Here is an 8,772-nt window from a genome sequence, read left to right as displayed (position 1 = left end):
CACAAAGCATCAAACATACACAAGATGTATAGAAGGGAGGAAATAGTCAAACTCTGGGCTGAAATCAACCAGTTAGAAACAAAGAGAACAATACAAAGAATCACAAAAACTAAGAGCTATTTCTTTAAGAAAACCAACAAGACAGATAAACACTTAGCCAACTAATGAAAGTGCACAGAGACAGTATCAAAATTAACAAAATCAGAAATTAAAAGGGAGACATTAACAACAGTGCCTGAGGAAAATTTAAAAAAAAAATCATCAGAACCTACTACAACTGCCTATACTCTAAAAAACTGGAAAATCTAGATGAAATGGATGCTTTTCTAGACAGATACTACATACCTAGGTTAAATCAAGTTCAGGTAGACTATCTAAACAATCCTAAAACCCTTAAGGAAATAGAAATAGTAATCAAAAAATCTTCCAACCAAAATAAGCCATGGTTTCAGTGTGGAATTCTACCAGACCTTCAAAGAAAAGCTAATAACTTTACTCTTCAAACTAGTCCACAAAATATGAACAGAAGGAATAAAACCTACTTCATTCTATGAAGCCACAGTTACTCTGATATCTAAACTACACAAAGACCCAACAAAGAAAGAGATCTTCAGACCAATTTCACTTATGAATATCGATGCAAAAACACATTGAAACAATTATTCACTATGATCAAGTAGGCTTCATCCCAATGATGCAGGGATGATTCAATATATGAAAATCCATTAGATGCTGAAAAAGCCTTTAAAACAATACAATACCCCTTCAGATTAAAAGACCTGGAAAGATCAACATGTCATGGAACAAACATAACCATACTAAAAGTAATATATAACAAACCAATAGCCAACAAGAAAGTAAATGGAGAGAAAATAGAAGAATACCACTAAAATCAGGGACAAGACAAGGTTGCTAACTCTCTCCCTATCTATTCAATATAATACTCACAATTCTAGCTAGAGCAATTAGACAGCAAAAGGGTATCAAGGATATACAAATTGGACAGGAAGAAGTCAAGTATCAATATTTGCAGACAATATGACAGCATACATAAGTGACCCGCAAAATTCCATCAGAGAACTACTACAGCTGATAAACAACTTCAGCTAAGTGACAGGATATAAAATTAAACAATCCATAGCTTTTCTTTATGTAAATGATAATCAGGCCGAGAACTTAAGAAAAAAACCTGTCATAATCGCCATAAATAGTATAAAATATCTTGGTGTAACTCTTACCAAGTATATGAAAGATCTGTATGACAATAGCTTCAAGTCCTTGAAAAAATAATTTGAAGACCTCAGAAGATGGAAAAATCTCCCATCCTCATGGATAGGTGTAAGAGTCCGGCCGGCGGACCCTCACTCCGTTGGGTGCTCTCGGACTGGAGATTATTGAGTACCTGTGAACACAAGCTGGTAAGAGAGAAAGAAAGACATGGATGCCAGGCAGCTGTATCAAGGTGTGTGTCTTTACTTAGGATAACTCAGTTTAAATAACCAGAGTCAGGAACTAGACCCAGGGGAAACCAAAAGCAGCCCATCTTAACATAAACACGAGGTAATCCAATGTAACCATAAACACCAGACCAGAGGAGGATCTTGAAAAGAAAGTCAGACAAGCTTTTAACATCAACATGAGACCAGACTAAGGAACACTGGTAGTCTGTTTATCCATCGAGGACTTCAAACACAGTTCCGACAGAAGTGAGCTGATGGTCAGTCTTTGATCTCAGGAGCTGCAGTCAGTGTTTCTCACCTCATCTCAGCCGAGGGCCTGTCCTGTCTTTCTTTCGCTTTCAGAAACAGCATCGGAGCCAAGGGGCAGGAGGCCACAGATAGGTAGGATTAACATAGTAAAAATGGACATCTTATCAAAAGCAATCTATAGATTCAATGCAATCCCCATCAAATTTCCAACTCAATTCTTCACAGAGATAGAAAAAGTAATTCTCAAATTCATCTAGAATAACAAAAACAAAAACAAGGATAGCAAAAGAATTCTCAACAATAATAGAACTCCTGGGAAATTGCCATCCCTGACCTCAAGCTGTACTACAAAGCAATACTGATAAAAAAAAATACCCTCATGGTATTGGTACGGAGACAAAGAGATCAATGCATGGAATAGAATCCCAGACCCAGAAGAAAACCACATGCCTATGGACACTTGAACACTGACAAAGAAGTCAAACACATACAGTAGAAAAAGAAAGCATCTTCAATAAATGGTGCTGGTCTAACAGACTGTCTGTATGTTGAAAATGAAAATAGATCCATAATTATCATCTTGCACAAAGCTCAAGTTCAAGTGGATCAAGAACTTCAATATAAAACCAGATACACTGAATCTAATAGAGGAGTAATTGGAAAAGAGCTTCAAACTCACTGGCACAGGGACAAATTTCCAGAACACAGCACCAATGGCTCCAGCTCTAAGATCAAGAATTGATAAATGGGACCTCATGAAACTGAAAAGCTTCTGTAAGGCAAAGGACATAGTCATTACTAGTCATAAGGACAATTCAGAAACCTACAGATTGGGGAAAAAAACTTCACTATCTCTACATCCCACAGAGGCCTCATATCTACTCAAGAAATTAACCTCCAAAAACCCAAATAACCCAATTAAAAATGAGGTATAGAGCTAAACAGAGGATTCACAACAGAAAAATCTTGATGTTCTTGAAATACTTAAAGAAAAGTTCAAAGCCCCTAGTCATCAGAGAGATGCAAATAAAAATGACTCTGAGATTCCACTTCATACCAATCAGAATGGCTAAGATAAAAAACTTAAGCACATGTTGGAGAGGATGTGGAGAAAGAGGAACACTCCCCCACTGCTGGTGGAATTGCAAACTGGTACAACCACTCTGGAAATCAATCTGGCGGTTCCTCAGAAAATTGGAAATAGTTCTACCTGAAGACCCAGTTATACCACTCTTTGGCATATTCCCAAAAGATGCTCCACCATACCACAAGTGCATATGTTCCACAATGTTCTTAGCAGCCTTATTGGTAATAGCAATTATCAGTAAAAGCTGGAAATAACCCAGATGTCCCTGAACCAAAGAATGGATACAGAAAATATGGTTCATTTACACAATGGGATACTATTCAGCTATTGAAAATGAGGATATCATGAATTTTGGAGGCAAGTGGATGGAACTAGAAAATATCATCCTGAGTCAGGTAACTCAGATCCAAAAGGACATGTATGGTATGTACTCATTGATAAGTGGATATTAGCCCAAAAGTACAGAATATCTAGGATACAACCTACTGACTATAGGAAGTGTAACAAGCAGAAATGCCCAAGTCAGGAGGCTTCAATCACACTAAAAGAGGGAAGTAAATAATCAGGGCATTCACAGAGAGGGAGGGATCTGGGTGGGAGAGGGCAGAAGGTATGGAAAAGGGAACAGGATCTGATATGGGGGGAGGGGACAGGAGAGAAGTTCAGAGGGTCAAGAGAATGAATAGAAATACGCAGCCTTGGGGAGTGGGAGGTGGGGGGCTCTAGAAAGTACCCAAGACCCTGGAGGTGAGATACTCTCAGACCTCATGGGGGATGATTTTAGTCAAAATGCCCAGCACTGGGTAAAGGGAACTCGAAGAGTCCATGTCCAGTAGATAAACAGGACCTCAAGTAGAGAGATAGGGTTAGTAACCCACAGCCAAAATTCCTGACCCCAAATTATTCCTGTCTAAAGAACTGCAGGAGCAAAATGGAGAAGATACTGAAGGAAAGATGGTCCAATGAATGGTCCATCTTGGGACTCATCTCATGGGGGACAGCTGTCACTACTATGCTATGATGTGCTTACAAATTGAAGCTTGGCATGGGTATCCTCTGAGAGGCTCTAACAGAAGCTGACTGAATCAGAAGCAGATACTTATATCTAACCATTGGACTGAAGTGAGGGATCACTATAGTTGAATTATTGTACAGATTGAAGAAATTAAAAGGGAGAGAGATCCCATAGGAAGAAAACAGTGTCAACCAAACCAGACCGCAAAGAACTCCCAGAGAATGATCCACCAATCAGGATCATACATGTTCTGGTCTGAGGCCCTTGGCACATATGAAACAGATATCTGCCTGATTTAGTCTCAGGGGGAGAAGACATTCTTAGTTCTTGAGATACTTGAGGCCCCATGAATAGGGAAGTTTGGTGGCAGGGAGTACCCTTATTGAGGTAAGAAGGAGGAGGCATGTGATGAAGAACTGTGGGAAGGGAACTGAAGGGTACAACAACTTGAATGTGTGGGCCCTGGGCAGCTCATTGCTGCAGCCTGGGTCTCTCTCTCTGCAGCTGAGGCCTGGTGCTGCAGCTCTCTGATGCTGTGTCCTGCAGCAGGGCATGTTATCATAAAGGAAGCAATGTGTAAATGAGCTATTTTATTGTAGGAAAGAGAAAATAGGCTGGTCAAGTAGAGAAAAGGAAAGGAGAGGAACGAGAGGAGAAGAAAAGGAGAGACAGAGAGAGAGAGAGAGAGAGAGAGAGAGAGAGAGAGAGAGAGAGAAGAAAGCAAGAGAGAGAGCAAGAAAGTAAGAGGAGAGAACAAAGAGCAGGAAAGAGAGGAAGAAGGCAAGAGAGGAAAGAGGTCAAGAGAGGAAAGAGGGCAAGAGAGGAGACAAAGAGCAAGATAGGAAGAAAGAGGGCAAGAGAGGGAGGAGGGGGCAAACCACCCCTTATATTGTATGGGGTGTGGCTACCTGTCTTTGGGGTGAGGCATGCCTGGCTATGGTCAGATGACTGGGGCTATGGTTTAGCTAGAATACTGGGAACCTGGGGCATTGTCTGCCTGGTGGAGTACACATCTCCTGTGAGGGAAGCTGTGAGAGGTTGTGATTGAAACAGGAGCCAAAGACTCAGGAGCTCCAGCTCAACTCCTTCTGCTCCCTGCAGGCAAAAACTGCCCACTAGGGCTCCAGGGCTCAAGGCCAATTACTCTACTGAGCCTAAGTTGTCTGAACAGACCACTGCCCCACATGAATGTAAATAATAATAATAATAAACCTACCTCCTTTTTGTAGTTGAGGAAGAATAAAATGCATAATATCCACTGTACAGAAATTATTGAAAGTGCAATATTTGTTAGAAGAGGTTGCTTGAGATCCACAGATCTCTCTTGTTTTTAAGGAGCAGACTATATTTCACCATCCTGGGTAAACCAAGTTGAATTCCAAGCTATAATGCTCCTTTCTCCCTGGGAATAGTGACTCTCCTAAATTATGAAGGGGAAACTTGGTTTCACTACAAACTCCAACTTTCTTGGCTGTTTAAATTAGGGAAGGCTGAAGTAAATATTTCTTGAGGGAAATTAAAGGGATGTCTGGAGCTGAAGATGGGAAAATGTGGTTTCCTTTGGGTCTTTCAATTCATAAAGACTGTCTCAGTGAAGGATATCTAAGGGTATATCATCAGCCACCAGATTTTATCCCTCCTCCTCTGAACTATGCTAAAAATGCCAAGACAAGTAAAAGGAGTGGGACAGAAGAGAGGGCAAAATGGCTCCTTACCCTTATGACTGTAGCCATCCTTCTTTTCCTGCTTACTTTGTGTCTCAATACAGAGTAAATTTGGCTGGTATCCTTCAGTTACAAGTGAAAAGTAAGGATTTCCACAGGGACTTGAAAGTAATGCCTTAGCTTGTATCCTGAAGAATAACACTGGTTAGGATTCACATCACATAATCCTTATGGTCTCATGAGAGAGCAGTCTAAGATAGTGTGTTCCAATCTCTGGTGGACTGATAAGTTCAACATTATAAACACCAAAATGAAGAAAAATAAAGGAAGGAAAAGTGAGAGTTCTCATATGGAATACACAAATTACATGTTTTATTCTTTGATTGCAAGCTGAAAGTGCAGATGTAAAACTATTTACTATAATAGAATATATGTAGACAAAAGGTATTATAGAAAATTTATTAATACCAACATACTGAAAAGACACTCTGAGATGTAGTGCAGCCGTCATTACTTAGAGAGAAAAAATAGTCCACTACCTAGGAATCACAGCCCTTTCATAACAGTTAAAGGGAGATAAACAGTCTTATTTCCCATGTTCTTATATGTATTCTATATCATAATAGATACAGGCATTTCATTATTTTGTTGAATAGTAAGTTTTATAGCACCAATTATCCTTGACTGGTTAATCTTTTGGGTTAAGGATCCATGGGTCATTAGATGTTGAGCTCTAAATATTTACAAAAGACATTACAAGGTAGTGAAGTCAGATTCCAAGTAGTAAGATTTTTGTTAAAGTGTAAGAAAACATGGTTTGTACTTTTAACCTATTTTACTTCTTCCTATTCTTCTCTAATTTTTAAATATGAGGAACTTACCTCTTAAAATTACCTTGAAATTTCATTTACAAATATAGGAGAAGTAAATGAGCTCATTTATTATATTTTATTTTTAACATTTAATAATTAAAACTTGTTTGAAAAGACATTTAATTTTATTAATGTAATATAAACAACTGAAAAGCATGCATGCATTCATACATACAAATACACACATACAAACACACACAAATGCACACGCGCACACACACACACACACAAAGATACCTAAGTCACTTGTGTGACTTTGTCTTACAAAGTCCATACTCATGTCTTGAAGGATAGTATGTCTCTCAAAATTCATTTTCGAGGGCAGAAATGTGCTGTCTCTGAAAGTTCTGTCTATGACTAAGGGGTGGTCTTCTGGAGATAACACTATGTTCCTGGATGATAATACACATAACCTAGGATGAATGACACTGTATTCAGAGTCCAGATAAATGTACCTAGCTTAGTTTAGTCTCCACATTCCTTCACAAGCTCTGAAAAATCCTTTCCTATTTCTTTCAAATTTCATGAATTTCCCACTTCATAGTATCCCATGATGATGATATATAAATATCTAAATCTGACAGGTTCATTAGATGGTCATTTTCTGTGATGACCCTGTATAGGTATTAATATTTTTCCTTTTTTCTTTTTAGTCTTCATATTACTAATTTATTTTAACAGGTTTGGTTACTGAAACATCTGAGGGTAAAATGTTTTTCACTCATCTGGTACAAAATAAGAAAAACCATTGAATTTCTTCAATGCCACTATTTAAAGGTAAGCATTATTCATATGTTGACAATTTTCCTTGTAATCTTTACTATGTTGTTATTATGATTTTGGAGTCCAAGCTACTTTCAAATTTGGAAAATCCTTCAAAATGTTGAGATTTTAAACATGAACAATCACAATTTTTTCTTATTTTTCCTGTTGCAAGTATAGCACTATATTGAAATTAAGCATATATTATATAGAACATATCTAACTGTAACTTGTTTATTTGATGTTCACGTTTTATAATGAAAATAATGAAATAATATAAATAATAAATTTTCACTAGTTAGATTTCATATAATTAGCTTATTTTCACAGGATCAATTACTGAAACATCTGAGATATTTAAGTATGATTTATTATAATCCCACATTCCTCAAAATTTTCAATGTTTAATAGTAATAAACACAACTGCCCTCCAAATCTGTGGAATTCAAACAATTAAGGATTATATAGTCAGAGAAAAATAATATTTGTATGGAACATGTACAGACATTTTGTCATTATTTCAAACACACAATATGGCAAAGATTTTTATTCAATTCAATTACATTGTGTACTGTCAATAACCTGGAGATCATTTAAGCTAAGCCAAACAGGTAAGCATGCATAGATTTCATGGTTTTGCTACATTGTTATAAGATGTCCTAGAAAGATATGCTCACATTTCTATCTTTTCACAATGTGAAAATATATTGAATTATAATAAAACTACAAGTTATGTTACTTTCATTGGCTATACTTTAGCAATTAGTAGCAATTTCCATACAGGGATGGCCATTGCCAAACATTTTTTATTTCAGTATCATTTAGTGATATTTCCTCTCAGAATATACACATATATCACTGAGTAACTATATGTATATACATATAGATGCTGGTTAAAGATAGTTCAAAGAATTTGAGGGAAAAGAAACAGAGAGCCAAGGGACATAAAATGATCACATGAGGGTGTTTCAACATTAACAATCAATCTATAAACATTATCATCATCATCATCATAATCATCATCATGAAAAAACCCACCAATATGATTTATATGGTGGAGTCTGGTATCAGAATTAAATCAAGTTGTAGAGGCAAGATGTAGGACCTAGGAGGTGAAGTGCAGGACGCTTGAGTCTAGGTGAAGGATCTGGTCTTGATGGATGAATAGGTAGACAGACAGAGGGCAATTATAGCAGGTTATGCAAACAGTGGGGATTAAGCAGAGTTTAAAGTCTCTAAGACCTAAATTTTCTGCTTGTCAGTCCCTTGCCATGCACACTGATTGGACAGATGACAGGTCACTGGGGACTATTGGTATCACAGTGCTAGAGATCCTCTTCTTTTTGAAGTCTAGATGAGGATGTTATACCCTTCTTTAGACTTATATGTTCAGTAATTTCTCCAACTTGACTTTTCTGACATAGTTATAATACAGTCATGTGCTTACAGAGTACTAAATTTTAAATACTTTTTTAGTATGGTGACTTTATTTTTAGGAAGAAGTTTCTAACCAGTGGCAATCTGGGACACATATTCCTGCCTATGCAGTGGTACTCAAGATGGAGTCCAAAGCTACTCATTAATTAGTCAACAATGGCAAGGCACATGCTTAAAATAATATATATATACACACACACATATATATATACTATACACATAAATA

Source organism: Mastomys coucha, chromosome X (genome assembly GCF_008632895.1).
Source record: "Mastomys coucha isolate ucsf_1 chromosome X, UCSF_Mcou_1, whole genome shotgun sequence".
Taxonomy (NCBI): Eukaryota; Metazoa; Chordata; class Mammalia; order Rodentia; family Muridae; genus Mastomys; species Mastomys coucha.
Note: the sequence above shows the minus strand (reverse complement) of the source record.